The following is an 18,391-nucleotide window of genomic DNA, read 5'->3' as shown; positions in this document are numbered from 1 at the left end:
TAAGGTGGAAGGATTACAAATCACATAGAAAAGTGAGATCTTGTTTTAGCAAATCAAGGGCTTAATGGTGAAATGCACTCACCTAAATCCTCCCGGGTTCCATCCCAATCCTGAAACAGAACAGGACAGGAACAAACTGAAACTGGCCCGGTGACTGACTGACTACAGAACATTAAGGGTTCACACCAGACACCCTCTGAAGACAGTATGAATTAATGGTGTCAAATCCCAGGAGATAAGGACTATTGCAGAGTGTGGAAAGATATGAGTAAGTGCTGTAAAGGATCTGATATTTCAACGCTACTTGCATGTGACTGACTCCAGGGTCCCAGCAAGGACCATAATCACTAGTAGAGATAATTAACGCCATCGGTGTTTCCTCACTGGGCCTGTTTCCTGTGTGACACACGCTACAGGAGAGAAACCTTAAGTTCAGCGAACTGGAATCTTTTGGTAACAGGGAGTAGTTGGCCAGACCTTCATCTGGCATGACATTGTTTTTACCTCTCACCGCTATTGAAGGATGTTTAGAAACGCCCTTGAAAAGACTGTCAGAAAAAGGCAGTTGGGTCTCTGTCCTCAAAACATGCAGGGGCACTACCTACACACAGGAGTTATCTTTCAACAGAGGAATGGCAGCCCATCCCGGGAGAGATAGTCCATGGCGGAAGGCTACAAAATAATCACACTGAAGTGCAATACAAAATAGTCACACTGAGCGGAATGGGTAGTTTTCAGCTGTCGTTCTTGGCAAGAATCCAGAATAGAAGATAAAAAAATGTCCCTGTGTAACCCAGACTGGCCGCGAGCTCCTGATCCTCCTGCTTCAGTCTCCCAAGCGCTGAGATTACAAGCATATTCATTACGACTTCCTTATCCTGGCTTTAATGGAGGTTTGACTGATGCCATAAGCATGCTTCCATTTTTCTCTCACGCGCCCTTTTTACGGAGACCACCATTTTACGTACGGGACTCGTTTATCCAACCACAAGCCCGGAATCGCAACTTGTCAGGTCTTACCGCCACCCGAGATTGCAGTAAGCCCGACTCTATAAAGTCAGGGAACGAGCCATGTGAGGGTTGGAGAAAGCATTCCCAGGGTTGCAAGACCCAGCCACTGTTTGGGACCCGGGTTCGGGGACCTAACGAGGTAAAACACGAACGTCCACGTCCATCTATGGTGGGAGTCTGAGACTTTGGGAATTACTTAATGATGGCGACCCTCCGCTTCCCTTTTCATTTCACAACGGAAGCCCCTCAGTGCGGTTGGCACCAAAATCCTTCCGCTCGGTGCCTACGTGGATAGCCCGGGAGCCCGCAGAGACCGCGGACCACACCTCTTCCGGGAGACCCCGCACAGACCGGAAGTGGGTGGGCCAGCCCCCTCGAAGCCCGCCCGATAGGTTGCAGCCGCGGTCGCTCTCCAGACTTTGTCGAGCAAGGACAACGCCCGCCATCTAAGCATGAAGGCGGCGGTGGTGACTTCGACCGGGGCTGCCCCTGCGATGGAGCCGGGCCCTTCTGTGTCCCCGGGGCCTTCGCTCTCCTTTAAAGAGGAGCTGCTGTGCGCTGTATGCTACGACCCGTTCCGCGACGCGGTGACTCTGCGCTGCGGCCACAACTTCTGCCGCCGGTGCGTGACCAGCTGCTGGGAGGTGCAGTCGACGCCCTTGTGCCCGGTGTGCAAGGAACGAGCGAATCCCGGGGAGCTGCGCACCAACCACACGCTCAACAACCTGGTGGAGACCCTGCTGCGGGAGGAGGCGGAGGGCGCGCGCTGGACCGGCCGCCGGTCCCGCGCCCCTGCCGCGCGCATCGCGCCCCGATTACGCTCTTCTGCCTGGAGGACAAGGAACTGCTGTGCTGCGCCTGCCAGGCCGACGCCCGGCACCAGGAGCACCGCGTGCAGCCCATCAAGGACACTGCTCAGGACTTCCGGGTAAGCATCTCCCCAGACCACCTTGGGGACCCCAGGACTGTCCCCCTCCCACTCCCCCCACTGCCTCCGGGCCTAGCCATCTTCTTGCCCGCCGTCGGGACCCCTCTGAACAATGACTGAGTGGTACCGCCCTCAGACATTCGGGCTTGGCATGTTCAGTTTAGTAGTGGAGAAGGCCAGGCCCTAGCTCGGGTTTGGGGCCTTGAGATTTCCCCAGCCCAGCGGCGTCCCACGGCTTTCAGAGCCATAGCTGTGGCGCTGGCCTGCTGCCTTACTCCGATTACTCTTAGCATCCAAGTATCTGTGGAGTTCCAGTGGCTATAATTAAACCAAGAGCAACTGACACAGCAAAACTAGCATGGGGAAGGATGGGTGTCGGTACTGCAGGAGATCAAACTCGGGCTTAATACATTCCAAGCAAGTACTTTGCCACGCAGCTGCAAACCCCAGCCTGGTTTTGGTGTTGAGCCAAGCTCTTAAATTAGCCAGGCTGGCCTCGAACTTGCTCTCTGCTTGCCTCAGCCTTGCGAGTGCCTGAGTTTACAGGCCTGTGACTCTAGGCCCAGTGAGAAGTCTTTGTTCTAAAAGAGGGGAAAAATATGTTTTTAACTAAACAGGGTCAGACGTTTTCGAAAACATTTGACTTAATCGCTTAGAAAGACATGTTCCATTGCTTTCCCAAAGCACTTAATCCTGGTGTATCAACTGACTTTTGAAAAGGGTTTCTGAAGTGTCCATTTTACTCTGGCAGAGGCTTGTTGTTTTTTATTTTTCAAAGCTACCGACAGACTGTGAAACAGCCAAAATTTGTTTCATCAGCTACTAATACATGAGTCAGACCTACACATGGAAGGGTCTGTGTTAGCTGCCAGGAAGCCTACCATAGTAAAGAGGAGGCAAGAGCCCACAGTGCCTGAGCTTCAGACACCCTTTCCACACACACTTTCTAAGATGTCTTTATTAGGATCAGCACACTTGATTGCAGTTCCGTACAGAATGGAGGGGGGCAGATGGATGCCATCTACATGCATGCAGCTCCAGCCATTATATTTGCTCAGCAGTGGTTCCTCTTTTTTTTTTTTCCCACTTCCACCAGCAGAAGTACTAGTTCTCTATTTGGCATAGCTGAAGTGGGCAGTCCGTAGGCTCGGTCCTGATTTGGTTTCCCCGGTGCTGGCAGAGGTACAGCTTAGCATGGGTGGTGCCCCCAGAATGAGTGGAGTCAAGCCTCAACTGAAGACCCCTGAGCCAGGGGACAGGGAACATGGGCCTGGAGACAGCCTTTTGTTCTTGTACCGGGAGGTCTCAGGAACATGGAGAAGATGAGATCCAAGTTAATAATTCGCAGTCTCTGGGAGTTTATTGCAATATCTAAAGGATGTAGAAGCATTAACCAGTTGAAGAAGGCTAAGGGAGGTGTTTGCAAGTAGATGGTACAGCATATAGAAGGTTCTAGAAGAGAGAAAGCATTAGACACCAGGGGAAGCCAGGAGGCCCAAGTTTTGTTTTTTTGTTTTTGTTTCTGGGTTTTGTTTTTTTGTCGTTTTTTTTTTGAGACAACGTTTCTCTGTGTAGCTTTGGAGCCTGTCCTGGATCTTGCTCTGTAGACCAGGCTGGCCTCAAACTCACAGAGATCTGCCTGGCTCTGCCTCCCAAGTGCTGGGATTAAAGACATGCGCCACCACTGCCCGGCTGAGGCCCAAGTTTTTATCCTTCATTTTAGAATGGTGGTGTGGGGCCAGTGGGTGCTCAGCATGAGTCTAAGAGCAGGGAATGGGCTGCTCTGAAAGATCCCAGGAGAGCACATGCTGTGCGCTAACAGAGATGGCGTTTGTGAAATAAACGCACTCTGTTATAGGTGTTAGGGTTGCTTGCGTTCATAAGACAGCCTCTCTGTCCCAGTTAATTTCATCTTGACACAACCTAGGGTTATCTGAGGGAATTTCAATGGAGGGATTGCCCAGAAGGGATCAGCCAATCTGAGAGATTGTCTAGATTGGTGATTGGTATGGGAGAGCCCCCGCACACTGTGGTCCTGGGTGGCATGAGAAAGTGAACTGAACAACATGAGCCTTGGAGTGGGTCAGAAGGCAGCGTACCTCCATGACTTCCATAGTTTCTGTGTTAGTTCTTGCCTTGATTTCCTGCCCTGATATCTCTTGGTGATGGAGCGTGACCTGTTAAGCTGGAACAAACTCTTTCTTCCCTGTTACTTTTGGTTGTCATAGCAACAGAAAGCAAACTAGAACACCGCTTCTGGAAGTTGACATTTCGGAGGAGTAGGCGAGGCAGTTGGTAGACGAGCATGGTTCTGTGTGGTTGGACATGGGTGTGGGTTGAGGGAGCAAGCAGCGTAGGATGATCCACCACAAGGTAAGAGTCGGGAGACTGCTAGACTAAGTGCGGCCCTGCTGGGTACCCCTCAGGAATCCCCAGATTGGGGCCTTAGAAGAAAGATCCCTTTGGCTACTGTGTGATAATCCAGCAACGATGATCTCTGAGGACTGACTTGCTCTGTGCTAGATCCTCTTAAGTGTTAACAATGTAATGTCCACAGAACCCCGAAGCTGTGTGATGGTTCATCTTGACTGTGACAGTCGAGTACAGCTCCTTGAGTGTCTGAAGGTGTTCCAAGAATGAGACCCTGACCCTCCCTGTCAGTGAGTGAGTCCTTTCACAGGTTCATCATTTGATGGCCTCATGGGTAGGTGCTAAGTGGAGGTGGGGCCTAGTTGGAGGAAGGCAGTTTGTGGGATGTGCCTTTGGGGGCTGTGTCTTGTAACCCTTTCTTTGTTTCTTGGCCACCTCTGCTCCGCCACCCTCCACCCTCCACTCCCGTTTTGGACGGAACCAACACTTCTGAAATGGAGCAGAACGAAGACTCCTGCCCTTTGGCTGTTCTGTTAGGCTGGTGGGCCACAGCCCTGTAGAAGTCATAAAGGCTGTGTGTGGTGTTTTTTTTTTTATTATTACTGTTGCTGGGCAGATTCATTCCTAAGACACTGAGGGGGATATGAATGAGCTGGGACTTTGTCCTAACACAGTGGGACATGATGGGGGGTTGACAAGATAGCTGACCAACCTGAGTGCCCAGGGGACCTTAGAAAGGCCTCAAGTACAGTGGCCTCAGGTTTGGTGGGTGAGGGGGTGGCCAGAGGGGGGTGACAACCCTTCCGTGATCTCTCTACCATTACATTCTGAGAGCAGTGATCTCTCACTGGATCTGGAGCTCAGTGATTTCAATGGGTTTGTTGCCCTTGACCTTCCAGGATCTCACGCTGGGATTACAGACGTGTGGGTGCTGGGGATCAGAATTCAGGTTCTCCTACTTGCGCAAAACTTCATCTCCTCAACCCCACATTTCTTCTGAAAGGAAAAAATATCCTAGCAGTATGGCTTAGATGTGCTGTTGCTTACGTGCGTATGGCAAAGTTCTCTTTCCTCTGCCATACGCAAGCAGTAACCAAAAGAGGTTGACAGGCTGTGCAGTAAAACTAAAATAAATGTACATGTAGCTGGGAGATTAGTTTCAGGGGTTTTTACGTTATTGAAATGAAATCTTTGTCCTTGGCAAAGATCTGGTAGATGTAGTCTATTACTTTCTTTGGAGTGACAGCCTGGTAAGCCAGCCATCCAGTGTCGCTGATGAGGAGCTCAGAAAACTCCTCGTCATGAAACTTCTTGGGCCTTGACCGCCTGCATGTGGGTGGGCCAACATGTTTGTCTCACATTTCTGGTCAGATGGGGACTCTGGTATATGCTGGTGCCCGGTCAGCCGAGCTGGTGGGAAACAAGGCATGTGTCAGTACTGGGTAAGGTGAATCAGTGTAGGTTTATCTTAGTTTGGGGTCATCTTTCAGTGGAAATGCTGAGACACTCAGAGGTAACTTGCAGATCGATCTCCTGAGAATACAGAACCAGGTCCACAGAGGAGGACTGTAGGAGACATTTTACTAGTCAAGCAGATGGGAACTCGGGGATACTTAGCACTTCCTGAAGGAGAAATGCAGCCACTCTGTAGAGATGGGCATGAACTCAGTGAGGCTCTTAGGTCAGAACCTGGGTTTCCTGACAACTGGTCAGCACTCCCTGGCTTCCATTTTCAGCAGCAGACCTGTTGTGACCCCGCTCCAAATCCCGAGCCTCTGAACTGCCTTGGCCAGACCTTTTCTGATTTTCCTCACCGATGAGTCAGGCCCAGGTGGAATGGGATGTTTGGGCATGGAACTTGTCCTGTGTGAGAACTACCACAATTCAGCAGCTTAATCTAGCTGCTGAATTTCACAGAGAGGGTCCTGGGGGCTTTCAGACTCACCGCTGTAGCTTGACAGCTTGACATCCTGGTTCTGCAGAGCTAGGTCAGCTGGCCATTGAGCTCCAGGGACCCAGCAGTGGGGCTGCTGATATGTAGATGCTGTGGATCTGAATTCAGGTTTGTACACTTGCAGAGAACAGGGTCCTCCTATGCACTTCAGAGTCCCTTCTCTAAAATGGACTAATGATAGACCCACCTGATAGGAGGAGCTCAAGTGATGAGGAAGAGCTAAGTTCACAGTTGGCTAGCTAGTGCAGACTCGGGTTTGTTAAGTGCTCAGGAAATGGCAGTAACCATAGCTACGAGTGTTAGATTTGTTACTGATGAGATTTTTTTTGAAGAAGTCTGTAACACTCTCATAGAATATAGAGAGGTAAAGGTAAAAATGGAGAGAAATTAATAGGCCTTGGATACAAAGGCAGGAGGAACCCAACTTAAAACTTAAAGGTGGTTCTTCAGAATTGCAGCTTAGCAACAACAATTAAAAGTTTAAAAGCTTTGAATGGATGAAGAGATGTCTCAGTGGTTAAGAACACTGGCTGCCTTTGGAGAGGACCTGAGTTCTGGTTCCCAGCACCCACATGGTGGCTCACAGCAGTCTGTAACTCCAGTTCCAAGGGATCTGACATTTCTCTGACCTCTGGCCACCAGGTACACATGTGGTCCACAGAAATACATATAGACACACACATACAATAAAAATCTTTAAAAAGAAAACATTGGTACTAGGCAAGTGTTTTAAGTGCCTTCCTTAAACGTGTGGTGTGTCTGTGTGTGTGTGTGTGTGTGTGTGTGTGTGTTTTAGAATAAAGTTTTATTTTTTTATTTTTTAAAATAAAACAGGATGCTAGAGAGATGGGTTAGTACTTGCTGAGTGCTTGGCTCAAGTTCAAATTCCCAGAACCCACATAAAAAGTGTGATCACATGATTACTTGAACTTATCTCTGTTTGGGGGCAGAAATAGGGAAATCCTTAGTATTTGCTGGGTAACCACATAGCTCTGGATTCACTGAGAGACTTGATCTTGAAATTATGGTGACCAAGGCTCAGGAACACTGAAGAAGAACCAGACGATCAGGGAGTTTGCTGTGAGTCTTTGTCTTCTGGTAATGTCAGAAACAACACGCATGAAGTCTCACCAACATGATTGCCTAAACATGAGCTGAACAAGGACATTTGTTCATGCCAATGGACATTCCAGAGTGGATGAGGGAAAGCCACGAAGCCTCAGCCACTAAAAAGAACTATAGGCAACCAAAGCTGATGAGAGGGGGAGAGAGTGTCTTCCCCAGGGAAGAGCACACTAACTGGTTATCCTACCAAATGTTCAGCCATGAAAAGCACATATACAAGTAACATTACAGACTGAGCAGGTTGTGTTTTGGGAATATGTGTATAAACGACAGATTATGGTGGGGAGTTATTGAGAAGGACACCTACCTAGCATACCCCTCCATACTTCAAGAGCACGTGGCACACACATGCTACGTAATACATCTGTACCCCAAGAGCAAAACACTAAAAAAACAATGTTAAGTACAGAGAACTAGTTTGGTGGGATTGCTTGTGCCTGTGATCCCACCACTTGGCAGAAGGATCACCATGAGTTTGAGAACGGCTTGGCTACGTAGTGAGCCAACCTGTGTTCTAGAGTAAGACCTTGTCTCAGAAAATGGAACAAATAAAAAAAGTGTATGAGTTTGTAACGAGGTATTTCCTGTGCTCCTAACACCCTTAAAGGAGAAGGTGGGGTACGGAGACAAGTTTAGGTGAGATCTCATTTGAATATTTTGCCTCTTGGGAAATGACAGAACCATTTATATTGTCAACCCTGTTAGAGTGGCTGTAGACATGTCCAGTTTAGGGAATTCCAGTGGCCAGGCCATCTTGACAGTATACCCACAGTTCCAGGTTCTAGGATCAGCCATAAGCTGGAGCTGGCTGTTCTTTGCTGTACTGTGACGAGTAGGGCAGAAGTCCAGCTCTGGAACCCCTGAACCTGCCCCCCACCCGCACCAGGTGTCTTCGTCAGTCCTGGGTTAGAGGACCGAGGTGGGAAACATGCAGTTCAAGGTTGGGCTGTCCCGAGCTTCCAGCTGTGCCCACAGCATTTGGAGCACACTGGCTTGTGGTTGGACTCCACGGTGGAACTCCAGCTGTGAACAGCTGTGTTAGTCCCCCTGCCTGGTCTCAGTTCTGACTTATCTCTCTTCCTCACGTTAGGCCAAGTGTAAGAACATGGAGCATGTGCTGCGAGAGAAAGCCAAGGCTTTCTGGTCCCTGAGGCGGACCTATGAGGCCATCGCCAAGCACAATGAGGTGAGTGAGTGCCCGGGGCAGGTGGGGGGTCTGGAGGATTGAGGGGTGAGGGAAGATGAGTCCCTGCCTTTGGCTGACTCAGAATTGGCCTCCACTGAGCCCTCATGCCATGTCCTTGGATACCAGTGGGGCTCTTCGGACACTGACGAAGGGCACGGTCGGGCCAACAGTCACAGGAGTGCATCAAGAAGCCACCTTCGTCATCTGCACCGTGAGTGTCATCTGTCATCAGCTCATGGTCAAACCAGTGGTGACCTAGGGCTCATTAGAGGTGGTACGAAACTTCCAGTCCTCCTTCCAGAATGCACTGCGCCTGTCAAACTCCCCACCCCACAGCTGTGACTCACCTGGCCTTCCCGCCAGCCTCAACTGTCCTGAATCAGTGTCCAGGCACTGGAGGTTTGGTAAACCGTGTCACCCGTGCCGTTCTTAAACTGCCCCTGGTGGCCCTGATTCTGGTGACCTCAAGACTTTCTTGCCCTATACTGCCCATCAACCTGTCTCCTGCTCCTTGGCCTTGGAGAACTCACTACTCTCATACTTGTGGCCATCTCTGTTCCTTAACTGGTCCTAGTTTCCTCAGGCCCCACACACTGAAGTCCCAGCTCGTATATCTTTTCTGGGAGGTGCTTCTTGACCAGTTTCCAAGGTAGCCACACCTTGTTACCCCACCGCGTGTCTCCCTGGGTACTTAATAACCGGCAGTTTACCTTTCTATTTTACTTTTTACCTGCTCCCATAAGAACGTAAGGAATGCAAGTTCGTTCATTATTCCCAGTATCTTGAAGTTCTAGGCATAAGCTTTCGGATGGTGTGAATGCCACATCAGGGCACAATGAGGCCTTGACCTTGAGCACACAGTACTGGAGGGTCAAGTGAGTCCAGCTGAGCAGCGGTTAGAAGAAGTAGCAATCGGGTGAGAGGCTAGAGCTAGATAACCATCCGAAGCAGGTTGCAAAGTAACGGACTGAGCAGCAGAACAACCCAAACCCAGTGTGGCCAGGCAAGTCCCTTAGCCCTACCAAGTAAAAGAGAAGTCAGTCTCCATGTAGTTCCTGGTTAGGCATTCAGCATTCAGTATAGAAGCACCAATGGAAAGAACCCTCTCAAGATGTCTCACAAACCAACAAGCTGACTTGAGGCTCCTGTGTCTTCAGGAAATCATCTTACCATCACACGTGTATTAGTCAGGGTTCTCTAGAGAAACAATGTGCCCTCCATTTCTGGATTCTGGTTCATTCCAGCTGTAGTCAAGTTGACAACCAAGAATAACCATCAAATATGTCAGGGCCGAGTGTGTACTGAACTGAAAGTCCAGTCCAAAAGGGGAACTTGCTGCACCTGCTGGAAGACATTTTCCCAGGTGTCTGGTATTGGTCTTTTTGAGGCAGAGTCATGCTATGTAGCCCTGGCTGGCCTGGAATTCTCTATGCAGACCAGGCTGGCCTTGAACTCATAGAGGCCACCTACCTGTCCCTGTTTCCTGAGTGTTGGGAGTAAAGCTCTTTTCCAATTGTTAATGTTCCTGGTAAATGAGGGTAGATTATGTTCATCATATATGTTGCACATAATTTTCCTAGTGTGCCATATCTTCAGTAAATTGGATTTTTGTTGTTATTTTTAAATTTTTAGCAAGTCATTTTGTCATTATTGTCCCAGATCATAATGTGTATTGAACTTTGAATCCCTGCAGTAGAGGACAGCCTGCTGTAACTAGAGTATGTGCTTTATTTTCCTGATAATCACCTTAGAGTTACACGTATGAATTCCATCTAGTTAGTGATCTTGCTACATGTTCTACTTCGGCCATTGAGTGGGAGTTAAGGGATGTATTGTGGCTCTGATAAACACTGAAAGTATTATACCTTCAAGACATAAGCGAGTTTTTTTTGCTGTGACAAACACCATGACCACAAAGAACTTTGGGAGGAAAGGGTGTGTTTCGGTCTGCAGGCCCAGTCTATCATTTGAAGGGACATTAGAGCAAGGACCCGAGGCAAGCCTGCTCGCCATCCTGTAGAGCATTCCCTCTAGCCAAAGAAGTCACATCACGGCCAAGAAGTACAGCAGGAACCATGGAGGATGCTGTTGACTTGCTGGCTGACAGACCAGCTCATAGCTAGCTTTCTTCCAGTTCAGGACCACCTACTTAGAGCGTACCTCAGTGGGGCTGGCTCCCCTACATTATTAACAACCCAGGGTCCACCACACATGTGTCCACAAACCTATTGAACTAGGCAGTTCCTCAGATGAGATGTTTAATACCACACTGAGGAGGCAGAGGCAGTGGATGCCTATAAATTCAAGGATAGCCTGGTCTACATAGTAAGCCTCAAAACCAAAAAATTATGTTTTACATTCTCAATCATCTTCTTTCTGTGAGCCTTTGGAGCATCATATGTTAAGTAGTGGTTTCTTCATTCCGCATTTCTTTGCTTTTCCTCTGAGGATCTGTGGTTTGTCCTCAGTGCTTCCGTGGTTATGACTTAGAGTGTGAGTGTCTTTAAAGGGGTTCCTCATCACACCTAGAGCTTTGAGTTGCGTTGCTGAAGGTAGTCACACCGCTGAGGCAGCCCAAACCCTGACACCTTGCGTCCTTTTCCCGCTCTGGTGCAGGTGCAGACCACTTGGCTGGAAGGCCGAATCCGGGGATGAGTTTGACAAGCTGCGCGATTTCCTGCGAGTGGAGGAGCAGGCACCCTTGGATGCATGAAGGAGAGAGTTCAGGAAGAAGGCACTCAGGCTGAGGAGAAGATGAAGCATCTGGCCGAGCAGACCGAGGCACTGGCTCGGGAGATCGAGCGTCTGCAGATGGAGATGAAGGAAGACGACATGACCTTCCTCATGGTAAGAGGCTCAGTGTCTGACCTGAGGGGGCACAGGCTCGGGCCAGCAGCTCAGAGCACCGCCCCATTCAGCAGGCTTCCTGTGATGCTGCCAGGACCTCGTTGGCATGGCTTGTGCCGGAGCAACGCTTGCAGCTTTGAATAGCCCCCTACCCTCACCGCTGCTCTTCACGAACTCTTGCTTCTCTTTGCTTGGTTGGTGGTTTCTCTCTCTCCACCCCTAAGTGAAATAGTCTTTTAAAAGTATGCAATAATTTAAATTCTAAAAAATGTATTCTATTTTTACTATTGTAGATAGGTGTCTTAGAGTTTCTTTGGCTGTGAAAGGACACCCAAATGACCATGGCAACTCTTATAAAGGAAAGCAATTAATTGGGGCTGGCTTAATTTATCGGTTCCTAGGCTTAGTTCATTGTCATTGCAGGAAGCATGGCAGCGTGCCAAGGCAAACATGGTGCTGGAGAAGGGGTGCGAGTTCTACATCTGGATCCGCAGGCAGCAGGAAGAGAGAAAGTGAGCCACTGGGTCTGGCTTGAGCTTCTGAGACCTCAAAGCCCAAGAGTCACACCTCCAATAGTGCCACTCCCTATGAAGTCTGTGGGGCCATTTCAAACTACCACGATGGTACACATTGCAGAGGGCCTGTGTGGAAGTCAAGAGAGCAGCTTATGGCAGGCAGTCGTGTGCTGTGTGAGCCAGAGAGCTGACAGGTGTTGACAGCAAGCATAACCTGCTGAGCCCTTTAGCCTTAGTATTCTGTTTCTCTCTCCTCCTTCCCCCCTTCCTTCCCTCCCTTTGCAGAGGTGGATCATAGCTTAGGTTTTATGCATGACACATGTCTGACCCTTTATCCGTTACCTTTACTTTCTTTGTTTTTGTGTTCGGGGTTAGGGGAATCTCCCTCTGCCTTCTCTCCCTTGTTAGAGAAAGAGTGATTCCAGGCTGAGAGGTGGCTCAGTCAGTAAAGCGCTTGCCTTATGAGCTGAGGAGCCGAGTTGATCCCTAGAACAACACATAAATAAGCTGAGTATGGTAGCTCACTCTGCTGGGTCAGTGCAGGGGAGATAGAGACAGGGGGGTCCCTGAGGCTCATGGCCAGCCAGACTAGACTGCTCGGTGAGATCCAGGGCAGTAAAAGACACTTAGGTCAAAAACAAGGCAGGTGGCACCTGGGGGGTGAGCTGAGGTGACCTCTGATCCAGGCATGTGTGCATGAGTGTGTGCTCTCTCTCTCTCTCTCTCTCTTCTCTCTCTCTCTCTCTCTCTCTCTCACACACCACAACACACACACACAAACACACACACGGAAAGGAGTTCTGTTCTTCCTTTGAAACATTTTCATTTTCTTTCTTTTTATTGATTTTATCCTTCCTTGCAGAGAAGTTTCTATGACTTGAAGCTACTTTATAAATCAGTCTAGTGCCAGGTGGTCTCTGCAACCAGCACACCAACAGAGTAATTGTGGGAGGTGAGAAGGTAAAGATGGTTCAGTAGCTGGTGGTGTTCAGACCTTGAGAGTCTGACCCCAAGTGTTTTTATTTTAGACATATTTAAGTACAGCACAAATGGCAAAAACTTTCCTGGTGATAATTAACTCAATTCTGTGTTGATGATAAAGCATTAAGTAAGCTAAATAAAGATCAAATGTGACTGCATCAGAATTCTTTGTAAAGTACATGGGACATCTTTCATAAAGATGGGTTCTATAGATTAATTACATGTGAAACCTCCTTTGTAAAGAGGGATTCTATAGATTGAGAAAAACAAGCTTATGATAAGGGTCTGGGGGAGCACTGGTGTGTGGTTTCCCATCACGCAGATAGGCAAAGGTCTCCCAGCTATTAGCCACGTCTGCTCCAGCCTCTTGTGAAGAAAACCCGTATGTTTAACGTTCCAGGTTCCTCTAGTGCTAATCTATGAGCACAAGGACCTCTGTGTTTCTACAGAAGTGACTTTGATTTGTGACCATTGATGGATGGATGGAGATTCTCACAGGATAGAGCTGAACTGGTCAAGAGCTTGCTATAAAGACCAAGCTGGCCTATTCCCCTCTGCCCCACCTGCTGGTGCTAGGATTAAAAGTTTGTGGGACACCATACCTGGCTTCTTTGTTGCTTTTTTTTTTTTTCTTTTTTTTTAGATAGGATCTTGCTATGTTGCCACGGTTGGCCTTAAACTCCTTATATCAAATGATCCTGGGACCCTCAGCCTCCAGAGTGCCAGGAGCTGAGGCGTATGCTTCCAACCTGGTTTAATTCAAGCACAGCCCTGGGATGTCCATGTACACAGTGGTGTAGCCATCATGACAGTATTTTAGACCATTTCATCATGCCCAAGCAGGGCATGTTCTCAGCTGCCCCATAACCCCCGGAAGTCAGTAATCTTTCTATCTGGATTTCCCGTTCTGTATATGGCACATGAATGGAATTTTTATACACACCTGCATGCACATGTACACCTGTCACAGAAGTGTGTTTTGAAGCTTCTTGCATCTGTCAGGACTTTTTTCCTTTGGTGGTCGGTTAATTTCCCTGTGTGTTGTGTTTTACCCATCATTCATCCATCGCTACTCATTGGAGTTATTTCTGCTTTGGGCTTTTATGGGGAATAGAACTCCAAACACGTATGTCCTGGTTTTGTGTGGACATGTTTTTACTTCTGGATTATTTGATAATTCTACTTTAACCCATTAAGGGACTGCTAGGCAGTTTTCCAAAGTAGCCATCCTATTTTGGTGTTCCCATCAGCTGAGTATGAGACTCAAGTCTCTATACCTCTAGCCACTTTTCCTTTCCGTCGCCTTCCTAAGTGAGGTGTTGTCTCAGTGTGCTTCCAGTGGGCCGTCTCCAGACACAGCTAACAACGGCCATCTTTTCATTCGTGGCCTTTGTCGTTGGCAGCACTTCCTTAAGGTGTCTGTTTAATTTCTTCATACGGTTTTCGTCCTTCCTTTCTTCCTTTTCTTTTTTTTTTTTCCCAGGGTTTCTATGTGTCCTGGCTGTGCAGGAACTCACTCTATAGACCAGGCTGGCCTCTAACGCAGAGATCCACCTGCCTCTGCCTCCTGCGTGCTTGGACTAGTGGTGTATGCCACCGTGCCCAGCTGTGGTTTCAGTTGGGTCGTCTTCTCACTGTTTAGCTTTGAGAGTTCCTTTTATGTTCGGTATAAGTCCTTTCTCAGTCTGAGCTCTATATTTAGGTCTTAGACATATTTCAGTTGTTGTTGTTGTTGTTGTTTTGATCTGACACAAGGCAGAGTCTGTGTTGTTGTTTAGTTGTACCATACCGTTTGCTGAGAAGACAGTTCTATCAACTGGCTTTGGTCTCTAGAAGCTCAGGCGTAGTAAGCATGATGAGGCTTTCTATCTAGACTGTCACTTCTGTCCTCGTTCGTCCCACCACTCCCATCACAGTGGCTTTGGTAGCCAGTTTGAAATTGAGGTGTATGAGGTCCTCCAACTAGTTAGTTTTTCAAGGTTGCTATTCTGCATTTCCTGAAACTCCATATGAATTTTAGGGTCAGTTCTAAGTTTGGCCCTGGGCTTCATGTGCAGTGAACAGGGTCTCCCTCTGCTGCATCCTCGCCCTGGCACCTGGGACTTCCAAGGAGGGACATTGAATCTGAGATGAGATCCACGTAGGGTATGAGATGTCAGATCTGCTCATCCATGAGTGTAGGGCACCTGGCAACTCCTGTTCAGAAATTCCCTGCGTTCTCTTATTCTGTGTCTCTGCTTTTTTTCTTTCTTCCAGAAACACAAGAGCAGAAAACGCCGGTAAGTTGTCAAGCCTGGTGGAGGGGAGAGGGTGAGCAGACAGAAGGCCAGGGCTGTACCCTGTCCAGCAGCTGACAGGCCAGACAGCTATGCTCTCCAGGTGGGTGGAATCCAGAGGGAGTGCCAGAGGCCAGCCAAGGGGAGCTCTTTAAAGGCATTCCAGTTCTGGTTGGCATGGAGACAGAGTTGTTTTGGGACATAGAGGGTCGATACTCTGCACAGGGATTTACAGAACCAGGCACATGACTCATGTTTCTTAGTTATCAGCAGACTTGGTTTTTGGCTGGCTTCCATCCTCTGAGAGCCTTGGCATACATTGTTTGGGTGGGTGCTCATTGGCTCTCCAGGATGAATAAGGAAAAGTTGTGTCCTGTCTGAAGATGAGAGTGAGTGCTTTGGGCTATGATGAGTTTCCAGTCTCTGCAGGTGCTCAGGCAAGGCCAGTCAACACTGTGGCTTTTTTGGATTCAGGTACCATTAAGGCCCTTCTAGCTTGGACCTCTCATGAGCTGATTGCTCAAGTGTGGTTTCTTTTTTTGGTTTTTTTTTTGGGGGGGGGGGGTTGAGACAGGGTTTCTCTGTGTAGCTTTGCGCCTTTCCTGGAACTCACTCTGTAGCCCAGGCAGGCCTCGAACTCACCAAGATCCGCTGCCTTTGCCTCTGCCTCCCGAGTGCTGGGATTAAAGGCGTGCACCACCACTGCCTGGCTTATGACCATGAGGAGGGCAGCTAGGTTGGAGACCCTCCCATTGTGTCTCCCAGTTGTTCTGCTGGGTCCTAAAGGCAGCCCAGTGGTAGCCCAGTGACAGCCCAGTGGCTCCTTGCTCAGTGGTCCTTGCCCAGTGGCTCCTTGCTCAGTCCAGGTTTGCCTTGGGACCGATGGCCACTAAGCTTAGGTATGAGGCAAGGAAAGCAGTTCTGTTGTCTGTTTGTAGTAGACTCCGCCAGGCCTGCCTGCCTGCCTGGCCCCAGCCCCAGCCCATGCCCAGCCTTCTTTCCCAGGCTGTTTTGCACCGTGGAGCCAGCTCCTCTCCAGCCTGGCTTGCTTATGGATGCGTGCAAGTATCTGGAGTCCCTGCAGTACCGTGTCTGGAAGAAGATGCTTGGGTCTGTTGAATCTGGTAAGGACATGCAGCAAGGTGCTTCAGGCAAATGGAAACCATCCCATGCTGCGGAGACCGGCCAGGCTTCTCGGCGGTTCTCCCTGCAGCCCCTTCCAGGCTGCCTGAGGCCTCTGGTCCTCCCTGCTCTGCCGCACTTCGGAGAGGCTAACGCTCCTTTCTATATTCATAACTCTTAGCATTCATAACAGAAAACCCAACTCTAGGTCACCTCCCCCAAGGTCACTCTGACTCTCTCCTGCCAGCGTGCCCTGGTTTCCTTCCTAGAAATGGTAGTGGCCCAGGGAACATTAGTTGACCCTCTTAGGTGTCCTGGGAGCGTGTGAACCTTCCTACTTCCTAGTCACTTGCCTGTGTTAGTCTCCCTTGGCTGCCATGACAGAGGACCACAAATTGGCTTAAATGACCAAAGTCTGTTCCCATAGTTTTGAAGGCTGAAAGCTCATTGCCAGGAAATGGGCAAAACCATGCCCCTCAGTTGTGTGGGAGGGCCCTTAGATTCTGGTATTTGCTGGCATTGCTTGGGTGTCCTCGGCTTGTGACTGACAAATGACTCCTGCCTTGGTTGGTCATGTAACATTTCTTTCTCTAGTACCTATGTCTCTATAATCCATTCCAATGGATTATAATTAATGGTGGGCTTGGGACTTAGACATATCTTTTTTTTGGGGGAGGTGGGAGTGAAGTTTGACTTATGCTACCCCAGCGGCCCAGGGCATATCCCTGCATGCACTGGGGCAGGTGGAACCTCAGCCAGTTTGCTGACTCCCCCCTTCTCTCTCTGTCTCTAGTGCCCTTCAGCTTGGATCCCAACACGGCTGCTGGCTGGCTCAAAGTGGCTGATGACCTCACGAGTGTCATCAACCATGGCTACCGTGTGCAGGTGGAGAATCCAGAGCGCTTTCCTCGGCCCCCTGCCTGCTGGGCTCTCAGGTCTTCTCGAAGGGCTCCCACTCTTGGGAGGTGGATGTGGGTGGTCTGCCGAGCTGGCGAGTGGGCGTGGTGAGGGTGCAAGCGCACGTGCAGGCGCAGGCGCAGGCTGATGGAGGTGGCGAAGGCCACTCGCACAGCTGCTACCACGACACACGTTCAGGCTTCTGGTACCTGTGCCGCACGCAGGGTGTGGATGGAGACCACTGCATGACCTCAGACACGGCCACCCCCCCTCTGGTCCAGGCCATGCCGCGCCGGCTGCGGGTGGAGCTGGAGTGTGAGGAGGGTGAGCTGTCCTTCTATGACTCGGAGCGCCACTGCCACCTGTATACCTTCCACGCCCACTTTGGGGAAGTGAGGCCCTACTTCTACCTGGGGGCCTCTCGGGGCGATGGTCCCCCGGAGCCTCTGCGCATCTGCCACCTGCGTGTCTCCATCAAGGAAGAGCTGGACATCTGAGCTGCCAGGGTCTGCTGGACACACTGGGCTGGGGGCCTGTTTTGTCCCAACGTCTTCTGGTAGCCCACTGTTGACACTCATGCAGCGTCCTGCATCCTGTCTCGTCGTGTTTCGGGAATTCCTTCTATGCCTCTGTCTGTATTTTTGGTCCCCTATCTGCCCCAGAGTTAAGAACCATCAGGAGATGCTTGGTGATCTAGGCACCATTTAGAGTCGTGGCACCTTTGAGGTGTGGGTTTTCTGATTTCCTTTGTCCTAGAATTGCTGGCGAAAATGTTTTCCTGTGGAATGGGCATTTTAAATGTAGGTGTGACTATTTTTAGAGATGACGAGGCCAGCCTATCAGAGATGCCTCCCCCCACACACCCCGAGCTGAGGACCGAACCCAGGGCCTTGTGCTTGCTAGGCAAGTGCTCTACACTGAGCTAGATCCCCAACCCCTAGAGATGCCTCTTGTTGAGTCAGTGTGTCATTTATATTTCCCAGGAAGAGAGCCTTGTCGGGCCACACAGGGAACCCCTAGGATTGGTCAGGTGGGTAAAGCCTTCACCCAGGCTTTCCTGTCTCAGTAGGGCAAGCGCAGCACTAGCCAGCTCAACTGGGCAGCATGACTTTTGGTGGTTGGTGCGAGGCCCAACACTGACAGGGATGGTTAGGACAGGAAAGTCCTGGCCTGCTCTGG

General features: G+C 49.7%; 1 pseudogene; it reads left to right on the top strand.

Annotated features, from left to right (window-relative positions):
- Nucleotides 1–1,112: 1,112 nt before the first annotated feature.
- Nucleotides 1,113–17,725, top strand: LOC114702711 (annotated as a pseudogene).
- Nucleotides 17,726–18,391: the final 666 nt, after the last annotated feature.

This window comes from Peromyscus leucopus, unplaced genomic scaffold (assembly GCF_004664715.2).
Source record: "Peromyscus leucopus breed LL Stock unplaced genomic scaffold, UCI_PerLeu_2.1 scaffold_573, whole genome shotgun sequence".
NCBI lineage: Eukaryota > Metazoa > Chordata > Mammalia > Rodentia > Cricetidae > Peromyscus > Peromyscus leucopus.
The sequence above is the reverse complement of the archived record's forward strand: the minus strand, read 5'-3'. Positions and strand labels throughout refer to the sequence as shown.